This window comes from Lithobates pipiens, unplaced genomic scaffold (assembly GCF_037356315.1).
Source record: "Lithobates pipiens isolate NorthernLeopardFrog02 unplaced genomic scaffold, aLitPip1_a1.2 Scaffold_25, whole genome shotgun sequence".
NCBI lineage: Eukaryota > Metazoa > Chordata > Amphibia > Anura > Ranidae > Lithobates > Lithobates pipiens.
This window is the reverse complement of record NW_027507787.1, coordinates 218919902-218940561: the sequence shown is the minus strand read 5'-3', so window position 1 is coordinate 218940561 and position 20660 is coordinate 218919902. Positions and strand designations below refer to the sequence as shown.

The window sequence follows — 20660 nt, the reverse complement described above, 5'->3', positions numbered from 1 at the left end:
TTGACTAAATTATATTGTATTTTTGTATTTCGTTGCTGTTAAAGTCACAGTTTTTATGGAGAGTATCTCCTCTTCTAAATTAACTTTAATGCAAGAGTGGTTAGGATGTGGAATTCCCTTCCACAGGCGGTGGTCTCAGCGGGGAGCATCAATAATTTCAAGAAACTATTAGATAAGCACCTGAACGACCACAACATACAGGGATATACAATGTAATACTGACATCTAATCACACACATAGGTTGGACTTGTGTCTCTTTTCAACCTCGCCTACTATGTAATTATATATGTAACAATGAATAAAAGTCAGAATTTTTTTTAAGGGATAGAGTAAAAATAAAAAATATGAATAAGAAAAAAAAATTAAAGCATTACCATCCCTTTATGCTCATTTGCAGAAGCGTATGCATACGCAAGACGCTCACTCATATAGAAACAGTGTTCGCGCCACACATAAGGTATTGCAACGAACGTTCGAGCAATAATTCTAGTTCTAGACCACCTCTAACTCTAAATGGGTAACCTGTAAAAAAAAATAAAAAAAAAAATAAATAAAAATAAAAAAATAAAAATTAAAGCATAACCTATGGAGATTTTTTTTAACTATCATAGTTTGTCGCCATTCTACCAGAGTGTGCAATTTGAAAGCGTGACATGTTGGGTATCAGTTTCCTCGGTGTAACATCATCTTTCATATTTTACAAAAAAAAAACAAGAGTATAGTTTTTTTTTTTTTTTTTTTTTTTTTTGTGGTGTGTGTTCGTGTGTTTTTTATTTTTTATTCTTTTACTTGTAAACACAAAGTGCCATAAAAGGCCTGGTCGACAAATGGTTAAAACAAGTCCTCATCCATCTCTGTATCTAGAAGTATTGTGGAGAAATGAAAAGGCCCGGTTTCAGGTTACAGCAGGGCTCGACAAATCCCAGGCGCCAGGTCGCAGCGGCGACAAGAAATGTTTCCATACACCCCACTCGCCGCCAACACACCCCACCCACTATGTATCACACGCTCCACTTGCCTATCTGCGGGCCCAGGACCGGTGTAGTGGGTGCCGTTTAGTAGAAGGGAGAGAGGAGAGCAGACACGCACACATCCACTCTCCTCCCCTTCTGCTGACCTGGAGGAGACGTGCATGTTGTCACTTCGGGGTCCCTGTTGACCGTTTCCCCGGCCATCAAGGCATGTAGTGCAGGGCAATTTGCATTGCATTACATTCAGTGGAGCACAGGGGAGACGTGGAGATTATAGACCCTGGATGTCTCATTGCAGAGAACCTGTCACCAAAAAAATCATTACGTGGGGGGGGAGGAGTTTAAGCAAAGGGTGTTTTTTTTTTTCTTCCAATTGTAAAAAAATTTAAATGGCACCCAAGAACAAAAAACATCCCCCCCAAAAAGAAATGAGGCCCCCACTTATACGCACATACAAACGTTAACGCACGTGTCGGGGTGCCTATGCCTAAAAAGTCAACTGCGATACACATCTCACATATCACCATGCACACCGGAATGACTTCAATAATTCTAGCACCAAACCTCCTTCATAATTCTAAACTGAGGACCTATAGGTTTTTTTTATTTTATTTATTTTTTAAACATCGCCTATGGAAAATATAGGGTACTGAAGTTTGCCACCATTGTGCGGGCAAACACAAATTTAAGGCTTGACTTGTTGGGCATTGATTTACTTGGCTTTTATGTTTTACCAAAAAATTTAGTAATTTATTGCGCTTTTGTGCCCCCCTAAAATGTACTGTAAATGTGTTTTTATTTGCATTAATATTGTCACAAAAAAAATGGAACATTGGGAAGAATTACCTCCTTACAGATAGCTAAAAAGATCAATGGTGTCGGTGGGAACTTATCTGAGAGGCAGAAATTGTCCAATGCTGAAGGAACCCCTACAACCTCTGGAGGAACCCTAGAGTTACACGGAACCCTGGTTGAGTATCACCAATCTAGGTGCTTATGTGTTTAGGACACCGCTAGATATATTCATTCCATAAATATTTCCTCTGTACAGTGGACAAAGTTTTTTGTCCACATCTCAGGTACTTCATTCCAGATTTTAGGTGCCTTCATGCTAGATATGAAATCGGCAGGAGCTATCGGTATTTAAGAATGCCCACATTAGAAACCATTCCAAAGCCCATGTAAACTCAAGCTAGGTGTAATCCTTGATTATGAACTCTCCTTTTGGCCTTCCATCCAATAGCTGTCCAAATCTTGCAGCCTCAACCTACGAAACCTTTCCAAAATAGCTTAACCAGTGACATTCACCTCCTCGTTGTCGCTCACCTCGACTATTGAAACCCTGTCCTCGTTGGCCTACCTTTTACATAGGTTATCTCCCCTTCTTCAGTCCATCTTGAATGGTGCTGCCAGACTCCTTAACCTTTACCAGTTGTTTGGTGTCTGCTACCCCTCTCTGCCAATCCCTCCAATGGCTTCCTCTTACCCATTGAATAAAATTCAAAATACGAGCCACAACCTACAAAGCAATCCACAACTCTGTCCCCAGCTACATCATCAACCTCTTCCCAAAAAAATCAACCAAATCGGTCTACCTCCCAAGAGCCTCCTGTGCTCTTGCTTCCTTCTCACCTCCACCTATGCTTATCAGAGCCTCTCCCATCCTCTGAAACTCCATACCCCAATCTGTGCATCTCCTGCTCTATACGCTGCTGCCATAGTGCTTTGCAGGTGCTCCGGCAGCGCTGCCCATTGATTTCAATGGGTAGGAGCGGTGTACACACCGCTCCTCCACCTCCTGAAAGCTGCTGCTTGCAGATCTTTTTCTAACGTCCTGCAAGCGCAGCGACCCAGTGTGAAAGCACTTGGGTTCTCACACTGGGGCTACAGGGGAGGCATTTTTTTTAGGCCAAAAGCACCTGAAAAATGCCCCAGTGTGAAAGGGGTCTAAAAGTGATATTAAAATCTGTTGTTTTTTTGGTTAAAAAACAAAACATGTTATACTTACCTGGTCTGTGTAGTGGTTTAGCACAGAGCAGCCCAGATCCTCCTCTTCTAAGATACCTCGCCGGCGCTCCTGGCCTTTCCCTCCTGCCGGGTGCCCCCACAGCAAGCCACTTCCTATGAGGGCACCTGAGCCACTGCTCTGTGTATTCATTCACATATGGAACCATGGCTCAGCCCCATCCCCCCTCCATACTCACCTGAGCCCCCTCTCGACCCAGCGATGTCCAGGAGAGCCTTGCCTTTCCGGGGATTCGCACTCCTGATGGGCTCAGTGGCTGTGATTTGAAATGCCAATCAGGAGTGAGATGGTCCACAGTGGCAAGGCTTTCCTGGACATCGCTGGATTGAGAGGTAAGAATAGAATGCATGAAGATATAAAAAAGATAAAGAAGATATACATTTAAAAAAAAAATGAATTTGGACCATAGGGCGTTCTTAAAGTGGTTCTAATGCCTTAAATGAGAAGTATAGCCAAAGCTTGTTTGCCTGGACTTCTCCTCTGTTTCCAGCAGAGTGCAGGCTGAAGTCCGCTTTCTGCTGACGCCACCATTATTGACCCAGGTACTGTGTCATCACGACAATGGAAGTCTGGATCCACCAGGAACCTGGACTGACACCCCGCTTAGCCTCTCAGCAAGGTGCTGAGAGCCTGAGACGGTCGCTCCCTCCATGGCCCAGCGTCCAATGAGCGAGGAGAAAGCAGAGCGGAGAGCTGCTGATTGACAGTCGGCAGCTCTCTGTTCGGGGAGTCAGAACTGAGTGGTCGGCTGTGTTCGATTGCTCGGTTCTCAATGTAGAGATAGTGGGGGACAAATGCAGAATCCACCTGGGTAAATATAAATCGGGGGGGGGGGGGGACCTGAGCTGTAGGATCCTACCAGACCACCCATCATTCCCCACCATTTAGACTTCGATCCTCCCATGATTGAAAGAACTGAAATCCAGTGGATGAAAGGGGTGGGCCAGGATCAGTTAGGCTGGATGGAAGGAGCTATAGAATCATGGGTGCCCAACCTTTGTTCCTCCCAGCTGTTGCAGAACTACAACACCCACCATGCCTCTGTCTTTGAGAGTCCTGCTTGTAACTGTCAGCAGCTTGCAATGTCTCATGGGACTTGTAGTGCCGCAACAGCTGGAGGGCCACAGACTGAGCACCAACGAGCTAGATGATGCTGGATGTCTATCAGCCAGGAAATGAGATTAGCTCTTTCAGACTTGCTGCAGCTTCTAATGCACACTGTGAGAAACTTGTATTTTGCAGTGACATCAGAGTAAGCAATTTCAGAACAGGACAACCGTGCAAGAATGAGGCTGGGTTCACACTTGTGCGTTCACAGACATTGTATGCGATTCGCACCGCGTTGCTGTGCAGATCACATGTGAAACTGTACGATGGAAATTCAGCCAAACAATTTGTATGGCTGAAATCGTATCAAATTTGCACCAAAATGCTGCAGGACACTTTTTTTATTTATTTATTTTTTTTTTTTTTGGTCCACACTTGAATCGGATCTCGTGGGTGTACACACCAGTGCGATCCGATGCCTGCATCTTTTGACAGTTCACACTGTGATTAGATCTGGGGGTGTCATTAGCCTTACATTGACACCCCCAGTGGTTCGCAGATGTCAGTGTGAACCAGTGCGATTCAGGTGCGATGTAGGAACCTGCAGCGGCAACCTGCAGACATCGATGCATTTTACCTGCTTTTGCTGAAGCGCAGCCAATTTGCTGTTCACTGTCTGACTCCATCCCGTTGCCCCGACTGCTTTATGCCTGATATTTTTCGTTATTTTATATCCTTATTTATTATTTTTACCTTTTTTTTTTTTTTTTTTTTTTTTTTTTATTGATGCCTTGATGAGCTCTACATAATCGAAAGATGAAAAGCTACACAAAAAAACAACAATTTAAATCTTTGCCGTTGGAGATATTGGTGGTGAAGTTTGTATATACAGAAATGGTTTGCAGATTTGTGAAGGGTTAGTCTATGCGGTTCTATTAGATATGGATGTAGCTCAGTTGAGTGCCTGTAGTGCAGAGCAGATTGGCAAGTGTCACGTTACTTTATAGCTTTGCATGCAATTTCCTGCAAGGAAAGTACATTGCTTTCTACTGTCTTTTTCAGCCATATCATCTTGCTGAGCTATTAAGGTTTATTACTTGGGATCATGACAAAGCTTTTCTGCCTGACCCTTTTTTATTTTAGAAATGGTATCCTGAGACTATGCATTCTTTCCCAAGGCAGCAAATATTCTGCACCTGCTGATCTAAAGATATAGAGCAGTGGTCTCCAAACTGCGGCCCAGGGGCTGGATGTGGCCCTTTGCTTTTATCGGGGCCTTGGGACACTATTCCTTCTACACCAACAATGGGGCATGATTCCAGTCACTGACCCAAACAATGGGGCACTATTCTTTGCACTGTCCCAAACAGTGGGTCACGGTTCCTCCCACTGGCGTCGGTGATGGGTCACGGTTCCTCCCACTGGCGTCGGTGATGGGTCACGGTTCCTCCCACTGGCGTCGGTGATGGGTCACGGTTCCTCCCACTGGCGTCGGTGATGGGTCACGGTTCCTCCCACTGGCGTCGGTGATGGGTCACCGTTTCTCCCACTGGCGTTCAAGGATGGGTCACTGGCGTTCAAGGATGGGTCACCCTTCCGCACACTGGCGTCGGTGATGGGTCACCGTTCCTCGCACTGGCACCCAAGGATGGGTCACCGTTCCTCGCACTGGCGTTCAAGGATGGGTCACTGGCGTTTAAGGATGGGTCACCGTTCCTTGCACTGGAGCCAATGGATTTTCTACTCCCATTGGTCACAGTCCGGCCCCCTTAAAGTCTGCACTTTGAAGGACAGTAAACTGGCCCTTTTGTGTAGAAAGTTTGGAGAACCCTGATAACGAGCATTTGGGGTGGTCTTGGCAACTGTATTGGCCTAAAGTGGTGTAGACCATCACTTCGATATGAAAGTTTGCACCGATCGAATCAACCTCCCTCCTGTCATATTATGAGCCATATTAAAAAGCCAATTTTTTTTTTCCGTTTCCCAACAGACATGTGGTATACAGTAAAAGATTAATGAGTTGCACTACATGTACAGTGATATCAAGTGACTTATACCAAATAAAAATGGAAAAGACTTGTATCAAAACAAATATATGAAGCAATCCTATTCTAATTGAAATATCCACACCTATACAGTGTATATAAATTCATGAAAAAGTCCATATATAACAGTGATGGAGAACCTTGGCACCCCAGGTGTTTTGGAACTACATTTCCCATGATGCTCATGCACTCTGCAGTGTAGATGAGCATCATGGGAAAAAAAGTTCCAAAACATCTGGGGTGCCAAGGTTCTCAAAAACTGATATATAATATCAACAAAACCATTTATTGGGGAGAAGCATTTTGTTTTGTTTGTTTTTTCTCCCCAAAACATACTCCAAAAATGCTGCAAGCAGGATTTGTTGCACTGCAACGGAAGCTCACCGCCCCGGTGTGAACACATTCATTGATTTTAAAGGGAATCATTTTTCTTGAGCTTTTAATGCGCCTTTTTTCTTTTTTTTTTTTTTAAACGTAAAAGCACTTGAAAGACTCTTCGGTGTCAAAGCAGCCTAACAAGGTGTTTACAGTGAAACGGCAAGTTAAACCGGTCACTTTTTCTTTTACAACATAGACGTCTGCCTCTGGAGCGTGCGCTGCAACATTCCAGGGTGAAGCACCCCTTTTCCTCTTACTTTTTTTTTTTTTTTTTTTATAATGTTGTCGGTGCACTAAATATGTGGTTTTGATATTCCAGGAGGCATTACTATCCATCATCCATCATCCATCATTCAGCCTTCTGGGAAATGTGTTGTCCTTATGCCAGGGGGCACTATTATCCTCTAGGCATAGAACAGTATGTAAAAAGACATTGCACCACACGTGTGTTAGATCTCCCTTTTGCGTTATTGGGGTCTGGTCGAAAAAGCAGGAAGCGATGACCCCCTCACCGTGCTGTAAAAAGAAAGAGGGCAGAGTTGGATAAGAGATGTATCAGGATATATATTTATAATATGCGCACACACTATATTGCCGGAAGCCTTTACACACACATGAACTTTAATGGCGTCCCAGTCTTAGTCCTTAGGGTTCAATGTTGAATTGGCCCACCCTTTAGAGCTATAACAGCTTCAACTCTTCTGGGAAGGCCACAAGGTTTAGGAGTGTGTCTATGGGAACGTTTGACCTCTTCCATAAGCGCATTTGTGAGGTTAGGCACTGATGATGGAAGAGAAGGCCTGGTTCTCCACTCTAATCACAAAAGTATTCTATCTGGTTGAAGTCAGGACTCTGTGTAGGTCAGTCAAGTTCCTCCACCCCAAACTTGCTCATCCATGTCTTTTATGGGCCTTGCTTTGGGCACTGGTCCAAATCATTTGGTGGAAGGGGGATTATAGTGTGGGGTTGTCTTTTTTTCAGGGGTTTTTCAAGGGTTGGGCTTGGCCCCTTGGTTCCAGTGAAGGAAACCCTTTAGGCGTCGGCATAAACAATTTCATGCTCCCAACTTTTTGCATAAGAACACATCATGAATAAAAATTGTTACAAAAACCTTTTCCGATAGCAACTTCTTCTCTCAACCATCCAAGAACAGTTTGGTGAGGAATAATGCCTTTTCCAGCATGATGGAGCACCTTGCCATAAGGCAACAGTGATAACCAAGTGGCTTGGGGAACAAAACATCAACATTTTGGGTCCATGGCCAAGAAACTCCAGACCTTCATCCCATTTAGAACTTGTGGTTAAGAGTCGGGTAAATTAAAAAAAAAAAAAAAAAAACTCCACAGATTCTGACAAACTCTAAGCATTGATTATGCAAGAATCGGTCAGGATGTCGCCCATAAGTTGATTGACAGCTTGCCAGAGGGAATTGCAGTGGTCAACACAAAAAAAAAAATATATATATATATATATATATATATATATATATATATATATATATATATATATATATATATATATATATATATATATATATATAATTTTTTATTTTTTCATGCGGACCATTCATCAGCCCCTTGATGGCTGTGCTTAATGCAGTATTGAATACCACCCACCCCCAGCATTTTTTAGTTTAACACATTGGGCTCACCATGATAAACCTTACCCAGTGGTGGCAAGTGGTAACAGAGAATCTTGATCCAGGAAATACCTGATTGCCTTAGATCAGGGGTCTCCAAACGTTCTAAAGAAAGGGCCAGTTTAATGTCCTTCAGACTTTAGGGGGAACCGGACTGTGCCCAATGGGAGTAGACAATGCCCAATATTTAGTATTAGGGGGTGAAATAGTTGGTGTCAGTGGAGGGAATAGTGCCCCATTGTTGGTGCCAGTGGAGGGAATAGTGCCCCATTGTTGGTGCCAGTGGAGGGAATAGTGCCCCATTGTTGGTGCCAGTGGAGGGAATAGTGCCCCATTGTTGGTGCCAGTGGAGGGAATAGTGCCCCATTGTTGGTGCCAGTGGAGGGAATAGTGCCCCATTGTTGATGCCAGCAGAGGAATAATTCCTCAAGGGCCAGGTAAAGGCAAGCAAAGGATGGCAGTTTGGAGAACACTGCCTAAAGCCTCATACACACGATCGGACTTTGTACAAACTTTCCTGTGGATTTTTGTACAAAGGGCGTCGGCCGAGAACTTGTGTTGTATACACACGGCAGGACTTTTTCAGCCAACTTTCACCAAATCACTTGGTTTTTCTACTCTTTACTGCCACCTTTGGTCAACTTTTGTATTGTCTGATCTTTTGCATTGGTTCTGTGCATGTGTGTTTGTACTTTGTACAAAAGTCCTATGGTTTTCTGTACACACGATCAGACTTTGCTCTATCTGACTTTTGTTGCCAGAAAGTTTGTCCATTCGGACAGCCAACAAAAGTCAGATGAAAACCAAAAAAGTTTGTCCGATGGAACGTACACACGGTCGGATGTTGCTCCAAAACAGCTAATTTGCATGTTTGTTTTCAAAAAGTCTGATCGTGTGTATGGGCCTTTAGAGGATCAGATTTGTGTCCTTCTTTTTTGTTTTTTTGTTTTTTCAGCCTGACTTGACACTATACAAATTTTGGATGACTGTCTGATTTAACCAGCTGAAATTTGCTGCTTGTGTAGCCCTGTCGCCACTCTCCTGCAATGAATTTCATGGATTGAAAAATGGAAGGGGCTGAAAATAATTTTTTTGGGCTAAACAGCAGCTGAATCTATTCCGATGCAGCCACTGTTCAGGTATTTAACAGCTGGTACCAGGCTAAAGCTGGCTATAGATGGCTTGAATCTTGGCTGGTTCAGCAGGGACCGTTAAATTCAATCCACGTATGGGCAGGCTGGTCGATCCATCAATCGACTTGGGGTAGAACCAGCATGTCGGATTTCCAGCACGCGATTTTTGTCAGCGGCAGTAGGCTCTAGCGATAATTGTGTTCCCCCAACAGGAACATCTCTCTCTGACCCCTGCAGGGAGCGCTCTACAGCTCAGTGGGAAGGATTTCCCCATCAACGCAGTCAGTGGTTGCAGGAAAGAAAATCACATAATCTATGGTCTTCCTAAGCTTGTAGGCTGTAGAAGAAAATCGAAAAACCGACAATTTCCTGCCTGGTTGCGTCTTCTGTATTTCAGGTGAAGGATGTCGGATGGGAGGGCCAGCCACATGGCGCATTTCAACTGGCTCATTGGGCACCGGACAAAATTCACACGGCTTTAGGAAACCAATAAAAATTCTTTCCTATTGCCATTGATAGGCGCACAAACCGAAGTTCTGTATTTTGTGATTCTATAAATGTTGTACTATCGACTTAACACTTGACCTCGTTTGTTCATTAACTAAGTAAATATGCGTTTTTATTCCGGCGGCTTTGCACCAGAAATTTGGTTCAATACACGGTTAAGTCGAAGGCACATTACGAACAGTCATTTGCTTTAGAAAGGGGGAGTGTCTCTGCGCTACTGATTAGGATGTCTAATTATGTTTCTTCTTAATATTGATTGCGTCCTCGCTGGTCCCAGGCGGTTTCATAGCTCTGCCATCAATCATTTGTGCTGTTGCTTAGGAATGATGAATGGATTTTTTTTTTCCTTCTCCCAGCTAATCTGCCGAATCATTTTAAAGGGATAGTCACAATTTCTTTTGCACTGGATGGTGTGCTTTGGTCAGTCTTGTTTTTGCTGCTTTTGTAGGATATTCAGAATTTCATATTGTGGATATTACTGAATTGTCTGCATTGGATTATCAAATTTCAAGCCTAAAGTATACAGTGAGGGGGGGTATTTGACCCCTTCGCAAAACATGACTTGGTACTTGGCAAAACCCTTGTTGGCAATCGGAGTTCAGACGTTTCTTGTAGTTGGCCACCAGGTTTGCACACGTCGGGAGAGATTTTGTCCCTCTCCTCCTTGCAGATCCTCTCCAGGTCATTAAGGTTTTGAGGCTGATGTTTGGTAACTCAAACCTTCAGCTTCCTCCACATATTCTCTATTAGATTAAGGTCTGGAGACTGGCTAGGCCACTCCAGGAACTTAATGTGATTCTCCTTGAGCCACACCTTTGTTGCCTTTGCCGTGTGTTTTGGGTCATTGTCATACTGGAATAACCATCCACAACCCATTTTTAATGTCCTGGCTGAGGGAAGGAGGTTCTCATCCAAGATTTGAAGGTACATGGCCCCATCCATCGTCCCTTTGATGCAGTGAAGTTGTCCTGTCCTCTTAGCAGAAAAACACCCCCAAAAAATGTTTCCACCTCCATGTTGGACGGTGCCGATGGTGTTCCTGGGGTCATAGGCAGCATTCCTCCTTCTCCAAACACGGCGAGTTAAGTTGATGCCAAAGCGCTCGATTTTTGGTCTCATCTGACCACACAACTTTCACCCAGTACTCTGAATCATTCAGATGTTCATTAGCAAACTTCAGACAGGCCTGTACATGTGCTTTCTTGAGCAGGGGTTCTTTGTGGGTGCTTCAGTATTTCAGTCCTTCACTGCATAGTGCATTGATTCTCAACCAGGGTTCCCTGGAACTCTAGGGTTCCTCCAGAGGTTGTAGGGGTTCCTTCAGCATTGGGCAATTTCTGCCTCTCGGATAAGTTCCCACCGACACCATTGATCTTTTTAGCCATCTGTAAGGAGGTAATTCTTCCCAATGACCACAAGTGTAAGGAGTGGACCATTCTTCCCTCTGACCATCACACCAATGTGAGTTGTAGATTTCAAATTTTGAGCAGGGGTTCCCCGAGACTGGAGAACTATTTCAAGGGTTCCTCTTTGTTGAAAAGTTTGAGAAAGGCTGTGTGTTACCAATTGTTTTCTTGGTGACTGTGGTCCCAGCTGCCTTGAGATCATTGAGAAGATTCTCCTGTGTAGTTCTGGGCTGATTCCTCACCGTTCTCATGATCATTGAAACTCCACGAGGTGAGATGTTGCACGGAGCCCCAGATCGAGATTTGTTTTTCTCTCTCTATTAAAATAACTAATGTGTTATATTTACCTTGCAGTGGTTTTGCACAGAGCAGCCCAGATACTCCTCCTCGGGTGTCTCTTCTGTACTCCTGGCCCCTCCCTCCCGTCGAGTGCCCCCACAGTAAGGAGCTTGCTATGGGGGCAAGCTGAGCTGCGGATCAGTGTGTTCATTCAGACACAGAGCTGTTGTTCGGCCCAGCCTCCTCTCTGCTGATTGGCTAACTGACTTTGCTAGCAGCAGGGGCCAGTGGCACTGCCGCTGTGTCTCAGCCAATCATTCCGGACGGCCAAGACACTTGTGGACATCGCTGGACAGAGATGGGGCTCGGGTAAGTATTGGGGGCAGGGGGGCTGCTGCACTAGATTAATGGAAGTAGTTCTCACTTTAGCAAGACATTTTCTGAATCTGCTTACCAAGACCAGCTATGAATTCAACATATAGTCATCAGAAACTTATCATCCCGAGCACCACTGGCAGGTTATGTAACGCTGGTCTTAAAGTAGAGGAAAAGGCAAAGTAACTATTCTTAAAAATGTTCCCTCCTCCTACCTACCCTGTCTAAGCTGTATAAGGATGTGTGTACTTGCCTATTTTTAATTTGCTCCGGTCTGGTCATGTGATCCTGCGGCTCCGGCTCAGGGAGCACTTGACAATGGCTGGGAATACCCAGACCAGTGATGTCACCCATAGGTTCCCATGGCCAAACCATCATCTGCATTCCCTCTTCTCCCCTGCAGCAGCTCCTTGATGCAGGGAAGGAAGAGCTTCAGGATCACATCACTAAACTGGAGCAAATATATATATATTTTTTTTATTTTTTATTTTTTTTTAAATATAGGTAGGAGGGAGGCGGATGGGGAGCGAACAATTTTAAGAATTAGTTGGGTTTGGGCTTTTCTTACGCTTTACCAAACAAGGTTTGTTGGCACAGAATTTTTTTTGTTTTTTAATAAAATGTGGGCGTAACGATTGGGCAAATCTTGTTTGTTAGGAGCAAACACATCCGTTTCACTTGTATACATTACTGGCCTGATTTGCAGAGCCCTGGATGTATATATATATTTTTTTTTTTTTTGTACTCCCATTCCTAGTAAATGTAATTTTTTTTCTTTTTTTTTTTTAGCAGATGACTGCCACCACTTCATGCCTATTATGCTTCTCACATATTAGTCCTTTTTTTTTTTTTTTTTCCTGGCTAAACATTGTCATGTGAGAAAGCTGCATGTCTATGTGATGTGTCATGGTAGGGTGGTGGCGCCTAAACAGTGTACATTGCAAAAGCTTGCAGCCAGATACAGCTTTATGATTCCCTTCAAAGCAGGTGTTATCCGAAGACTTTAATAAAATGATTAACACATTAATATTTCACTTAAAAAAATAAAAAAATAAAAATAAAAAAAATAAAATAGTTTGAGTTAATGCATTCATTAATAATTAGATAAATTCCACCTCTATAGATGGGTTTTGCACATAAAACATTCTTGTACCACCCAAAGTGTTCTGTAGAGATCTGCCTCTCCACTGCAGCCTACCCGGCCCCACCATCTTCTTCTGGTGTCTTTAGAGGGGCTGACTGTCTCTTCCAGGTTCTTGCAGGTCCATGCGCATGCATGTCATTACAGGACCGTCTGTGAAAGCCATGAAGAGACGGCTGGCCCCCCTGATAACGCAATGCATATACCGTAAAGTACCATGTGACCTCCTGGGATACCCGTATCGCTCATCACAGGAGGCTGCAGGCAATTAATTCTCGTTTAGGCGAGACACCCATAAGTGCTGTAAAGGGGGTTCCCAAGAACGGTATTATACAAAAATAAATAAATGTAAAACAACCAATTGTGTGAAAGGCTGGGGGCAGGAAGTGGATGGGAAGGGTAAAAGTCCAATTTAATATTTGGTTTGCTAGTTGGTTGTCTACACCAACATAGTCACTGTGTATACAGGTTTTGATGATCTAGCCCAGGGGTCTCCAAACTTTTATTTTTCTTTTTTTTTAATAGCAAGGGCCATTTTACTGTCCTTTAAACTTGAGGAGGGCCAGACTGGCCAATGGGGGTAGAAAAAGGCCTCTTTATTGGTAGTCCATGAAGGTTAAATAAATAAATGATAGTACTTGTGGTCAGTAGGAAGAACAATAGTGCCTCATCATTGGTATTAGTGTCCCATCTTTGGTGTCAGTGGGAGGAATAGTCCCCCATCTTTGGTGTCAGTGGGAGGAATAGTCCCCCTTCTTTGGTGTCAGTGAGAGGATTAGTCCCCCTTCTTTGGTGTCAGTGGGAGGATTAGTCCCCCTTCTTTGGTGTCAGTGAGAGGATTAGTCCCCCATCTTTGGTGTCAGTGGGAGGAATAGTTCCCCTTCTTTGGTGTCAGTGAGAGGATTAGTCCCCCTTCTTTGGTGTCAGTGGGAGGATTAGTCCCCCTTCTTTGGTGTCAGTGAGAGGATTAGTCCCCCATCTTTGGTGTCAGTGGGAGGAATAGTCCCCCTTCTTTGGTGTCAGTGAGAGGATTAGTCCCCCATCTTTGGTGTCGGTGGGAGGATTAGTCCCCCCATCTTTGGTGTGGTGGGAGGAATAGTGCCTCATATTGAGAGGAATAGTGCCCCAAGAGCCGGATAAAGACCAGCAAAGGACCGCATCCGGCCCTCGGGCTGCAGTTTGGAGACCACTGATCTAGACGTATTGTGCCTGGAACATACATACTACAACATGTATGAATTTTCTATAACAAAAACCACATTCACAGTTAGAATTCTATTTGTTCTAGAAAACCGTTTTCATCATTGCTCCCTTGAATTTTTTTAGGCACTATTGCAGATTTCACCCCATTAATGAAAGGAACATTCCAAAAATAGAGATTTTCTAACAAAATACTGTTCATGTATGGACAGCTTTACTTTGTTCAGTTTAATGGCAGGTGGGCTGATATCAGGGGAAGCAAGGCCCTAGTATGAAAGAGGAACTAAATCAAAGGGGTGCACTGAACAGGGTTCCTGTCTAATAAGTGAAATCAGACATTTTGCACTACCTTTTGCTAGGCAAAACTTTTATGCCACGTACACACGATCGGAAATTCGGCCAGTAAAAGACCGATGAGAGCTTTTGGATGGAAAATGTGACCGTGTGTATGCTCCATCAGACTTTTGCTGGCTGAAATCCAGCCAGCAAAAGATTGAGAGCAAGTTCACAATTTCTCAATTGGAAAAAAGTTCCGATCGTAAACGCCGATCATCTGTAGCAATTCCAACGCGCAAACAATTTGACGCATGCTCGGAAACGTTGAACTTCATTTTCTCGGCTTGTCGTCGTGTTGTACGTCACCGCATTCTTGACGGTCGAAAGTTTCGCAAAATTTTGTGTGACCGTGTGTATGCAAGCCGAGCTTGAGCGGAATTCCGTCGGAAAAACCATCCAAGTTTTACATGTCTTAGTCCTTGTACACACGGTCGGAGATTTCGACAACCAAATCCGTCGGATTTTGTCCGAAACTGTTGCATACACATGGTCGGAATAAGTTGTCAAAAAATCCGATCTTTCAGAACGTGATGACGTAATTTCCTTACGATGGGACTACATTCAGGCTAGTAGCCAATAGCTTTGGTGTAGGAATTTGATCTGAGCATGCGTGGCACTTTGTCCGATCAAAATTCGCTACACATGATCGGAGTATGTCCGATTGGCCCAGTTGGTCAGGAAATATTTCCAAGTTGGAAAATTGGGTCCGACGGAATCAGTCCGATGCATACCACACACAGTCGGATTATCCGACAACATGGTCCGATAGGACACATTCCGACGGATTCTCCGACCGTGTGTACAAGGCTTTACAGGCACAAGTCTTGCATGTTGAACATGGATGATAAATTCACTTTAATGTCGGAGGATTTTGAGGAATGTAGAGTGCAGTAAACCAAAAGAGCAGGTTTTGTGTATGATTTTTGCTCATTCTTTTATTTTTAATTTTTTTATTGTTTCCCCTACGGTTCCATGTGAAGAAGTTGGGAGATAATGCTCTTGGTCAACTGAGCTCACAAAATATATCATATAGGCCTTGGGACTAAATTTGTCTCGTTGGGAAAGTAACAGATATTTCTTGTTGCCTTTCAAGGACTGTAAACACTGCGGTTTGTTGTGTCTATATGGACATTCCTTGGTCACCTGAAGATAAGGGTATACTGTCCTCCATGGCAACCAACATTGTCCCGCTGGGCACAACTCTTCACACAAAAGCCTGCACAGGAGTAAACTACTAAACGTGTCACAAATATTTACCTGTATATATTTTATAATTGTGCTTCCAATATTAGATCTCATTGAAAAAAAATTGAAAGAATTGAAAAAAGAATTTTGCATCTTAGTTTTTCTATGCAGCACATTGAATAGTTTCACTTGTGTAGAAGTTGTCGTTTTTTAAATATATCCGCCATCATTTTCCCCGTGTAATCTGCGCTCTAATATACCTTGATTCTACTATTCCTGATATAGATATGATTTACCGTACTTATCGGCTTATAAAACGTGATTTCCCCCCTATTTTCAGGGGGAAAAAAAGTGCAAGTGCGTGTTGCACGCCGACAACGTACCTCGGAGGGTGACGAGTGCCGCCGGAATTCACCAAGCCGTCATCTCCTCTCCGCTCGGCTCGCACATCACACACACAGTCCCGCCTCTGCCACCAGGCATTGGACCAGTGTTCTGTCTATCACAGGAGCTGGTCCAATGCCAATGGTGGAGGTGGGACTGTGTGTGTGACTCAGTGACTGCCGACTGAGAGCCAAGGAAACAGATGACGGATCAGTGATTTCCTATGAGAGATGGTGAGCTGCATTGATGGGGGAGATGGGCGCAGAGCAGGCTGCGCTGAGGCTGCAGATGGGCGCAGAGCAGGCTGCAGATGGGCGCAGAGCAGGCTGCAGATGGGCACAGAGCAGGCTGCAGATGGGCGCAGAGCAGGCTGCGCTGAGGCTGCACATGGGCACAGAACAGGCTGTAGATGGGCATGGACCGACCGGAGGATAACGGGATTACGGTGGCTAGCTGCTGCCATAACGATATCCCTCGTCAAAGAGCCGTTGTATTATGGCTGCGGGCCGTCCGGAAGTGGTTAAGCATACATCTGTGTGAAGGCCCTGTTTGCCGGCATAGGATACACAGGTTTCCAGTGCAAGTAGTCCCATCTAATCAATTGGGAGGCAGCAGCTGCCTGGACACAGCCTCGGCTCCCAATTTGGCATTGTGTGGGTGCATATCCCCGGATGCAGACAGTGCGAGGTCAGGAAAAGGCCCCTACAGAATTCAAATTGGGAGCAGAGGCTGTGTCCGTGCAGCTGCTGCATTCCAATTGACTTGAATGGGACTACCTGCATGTGGAGGTGTGGGAACACCTGTGCATCCCTGTGCAAGCAAACACGGCGCACCCACGGATGTACTCTTATGTACACCAATGTGAATGAGGCCTAAACTCACACTGAGGCGCTTTACAGGCACTGTCGTGCTAAGAATAGCATCTGCATAGCGCCTGTAAAGAGCCGCTCTTGTGTCTCCGGTGTGAAAGCCTGAGGGCGGTGTGCTTGCAGGACGGTCAAAAAGTCCTGCAAGCCGCATCTTTGCAGTGCTATAGGAGCAGTGTATTCACAAAACAATGGGGCAGCGCCGCTGCAGCGGCACTTTTCTGGCGTCTTTAACCCTTTTTCTGCTGAATAGCTCTGCTAAAAGGACGGTAAAGCGGCGCTAAATATAGTGCCGCTTTACCGCCGATGCCCACAACGCCCCAATCTGAAAGTAGCCTAAAAGAAAAGTTGTACTTTAAGGCCTGATTCACACCTATGCAGGTTAGTTTGTGTTTTTTCAATACACATTTTTGATCCATTGAAGTCTATGGAACCATAAAACAAAAAACAAGTCCCTGGCCCTTTCCATAAAATGCACAGATGTGAACTAGGAAACCATGCTAAATGGACTGCAGTGTGTTTCTGCAAAACTGAAAATGCACTATAAAAGAATGCATAGGTGTGAACCAGGCCTTTAGGCTGGGCTCACACTGTGAATTGGATGAGGTTTTCTACCGCATCCAATTCGCATGCCAGGAGATTATGACCGGCTCTCTATGGAGCCGACTTGCACATCTGCGGAGCGGCTCCGGTGTAAATTGCACAGAAGTCCTGTGCGTCTTTTTGGTCCTTTTGAGGTCTGAATTTCTGGATGAATTCGAAATCGGACCTGAAACGGTGAGCAGAGACACACCAGGCCCCTGTTGTGAGCCGTTCCATATGGCAGTCTGAACCCAGTCTAAAGCCTCGTACACCCAATCGGATTTTCCGACGGGAAATGTGTGATGTCAGGCTGTTGGCTGTTTCCACGGACACATGTTGGATGGCAGGGTTTACATTTTTTCTTTGGACCAATGTCTGCTGTCGGGTTTTCCGAGCGTGTGTACACAAGTCCGTCGGACAAAAGTCCAAAGTACAAACACACATGCTCGGAAGCAAGGAGGAGCCAGAAGCGGTCGGTCTTGTAAACTAGCGTTTGTAATGGAGAATTAACGTTCGTGACGCGACAAATTATGAAATCTCCAAATGCAGCGCACAATTCTCTTCTATAATGGGATAATAATGAAGCTGTTTTGCTGGTGATACTGATGGAGTTATGGCAAACAAGTTTTTGAAGGCCTTTTTTTTTTTTTTTTTCTAGTGACATCAAGATTATTATTTTTATTATTATTGATAAATATATGTGTATGTTTTTTGTATTTTTTTTTTTTTTGCAAGTTACCACAGCACCATTATCCTGTAGTTTATAAGATCCAAGATACAACTATGTTGGTGTCCCTTGTCACTTTTACATTGTATCTTTTTTAAATGTAACTGCCTACTCCCAAACTGTCATTTGAAGTAAAACACATAGCCAAGTATTATTCTACACAATTTTTTTTTTATTGTGCATTAAAAAAAAAAAAAAAAAAAAAAAAAAAAATTAGACATGCTCTCTGCCAATAGAACTTAACCAAAAAGTGCATTTTATGCATCCAAAAATATAGAAAATATAACAAAGCAAATCATTATTATTCAACCAAACAAATAATGTCAAAGCAATGACTCCGAGGCCAATAATAAATAACACATTATCTCCTCCGATTCCGCAACATGTCTGGTTGATGAACGGTTGTTCAGAACCAAAATGAAAAGCGCGAATTAACACTCGCCAAACTTCTACTAACACTAAATTAGCAGAAGGAGCCCAAAGGGTGGCGCTAAAGAGCTGAAAAAAACAATGTAGTACTTCACAACGTTCATAATTGTTGGCCAACAATTGTGTGGCCGTGTGTATACAAGACAAATTTGGCAAAGCCCTTCGGACAAAAGTCCACCGTTTTTTGTTGTCCAACAATCTGATTGTGTGTACGTGGCTTTGGGGGTTGTTTTCCACATGCGATTCGTGTATGAATGCCAGATCTTCCTGGCAGGTCCTTCGCAAAAAAAAAAAAAAAAGTATGGTCTGTAAAAAGTGTGTGCAATTTCTTTTGTATATGTACATAAAAATTCCTCTAGCTCCCAGAGTGCCAAATATTAAAATAATACATTCTACTATTCAAGGGGGAAGGTGAAATTTGCATTTGTATTCACACGTGAATTATTATTATTTTTAAATTTTTTTTGCTCTAAAATCGGTGCTAGTTTATGGTTATTTATTATATTAATTATTTGTGCACCTTTGTGTACAGGCCCATTGAAAGCAATGGACAGTTTAAAAAAAAATAAAAAAATCTTGAATGCCTAAAAACGTGGATTCTATGGAGCCCGTGTGCAAGATCCCTTTTTATTGTGGTAAAATATCTGATCTTGGCTTTGCTACGTCAGTCGTCAATAGTAAATAAATGTGTGGCCATACATAATTCATTTTTTTATTTTTTTTCTCTTCTCCTTTAGATCAGAAGATCGGAACACAGCTGTTCTACTAGAGTTTCACTACGCCTATAACCATCCTAACAAATTCCCAATGGAGATTCTTGCAGCGGCTGCACTTTTGACAGCGAGATGAGTTATCTGGTCATGTGTGAAGGACGGCGGTTACCTGGACCTCAACGAGGAGCCGGCTGCAGAGCTGACATGCGAAATTCTCAAGGACATTGAACCACAAATAAATCTTCTCTGCATTTTAATAATAGGGACATAAGAACAGCAAACAAACAAACGCAAACTTTAATTTATTAATTTTTTTTTTTTTAAACTACAAAAAAAAAAAAAAAAAAAAAAAAATTCTTGCTGCTGCTTAGTTTACAGGTAATAGACTAAAGCTATGAAAAAACATAACCAAACAGGAGTATTTAATCAAAGCTAAAAACATCCTAGAAAACTCAAAATAAGTGTCTTCAAGGTAAAATTCAACGGTTTCAAAATATCAGTTACCTAATCTGGATCTTTTCTGCACAAAATGTTCTTTTTTCTGAAATCGCTACCAAAGGAAACTGTAGTTTTCAACTAGTATTTATTTAACAATGGTTTTAGGGATTTTATTTTTTATTTTATTTTTTTGGTTTGTTTTTAAATCCTAATGTGAACTTCATGTATTTACTAGATTACATGAACTTTTTTCAGGCTCTGTATTGGTTGATTTTATCCCAAACTTAGTAAAAAAACTATTTTATTTTTAACGTTTGTTTTTCTTTACTGTATTCCAGTGCCTTTTTTTTTTTTTTTTATTATTATTATTTCAGCTGGTCTGCTTTCTGGCAGAGTTTGCCATATTTATAGAAGAAAATTATACATATTATAAATTCTAAGTTGACCTTGTGGAACATGTTGCACCCAAAATTGGGGTGGAACATGTAACATGTTTTAGCTCGTGCCACCAATACCATCTATCTCCCCCACTCTGTGACAGCACCTACTATGAATGAGCAGCCGTTGGTGGTTTGTAGTTCTCAATGAACTGCAAGGGCACTGGTGAGCGCCTTCATAGTTCCTCCATTCTTCTTGCTCTCAAGTAACTGCCTGTCTGTACAAGGTACGGGCAGCCAGCTATCTTGACAGTCTGCAGGAGCCCTGCATTGCACCTATTATCGGCTGTTCACAGCTGCAATGCTTTGCAGGCCTCCTAGAATAAAATAATAAATGGCCATTTTTTTTTTTTTTTTACCTGCAAAAAAAAAATGTGCATTTATTATTTTTTCTAAAACGGTGATATTTTCAATG

The 20660-nt window shown here is 43.1% G+C and overlaps 1 protein-coding gene across 1 annotated transcript in view; it reads left to right on the top strand.

Moving 5' to 3' along the window:
* The window catches only part of PWWP2B (PWWP domain containing 2B), a 64551-nt gene extending 44432 nt beyond the window's left edge, over positions 1 to 20119 (top strand). The window contains exon 3 of the mRNA XM_077455559.1: positions 19395 to 20119. The gene's annotated coding sequence lies outside the window, so the exon portion shown is untranslated. The remainder of the gene's footprint in view (positions 1 to 19394) is intronic.
* The last annotated feature ends 541 nt before the right edge of the window (positions 20120 to 20660 follow it).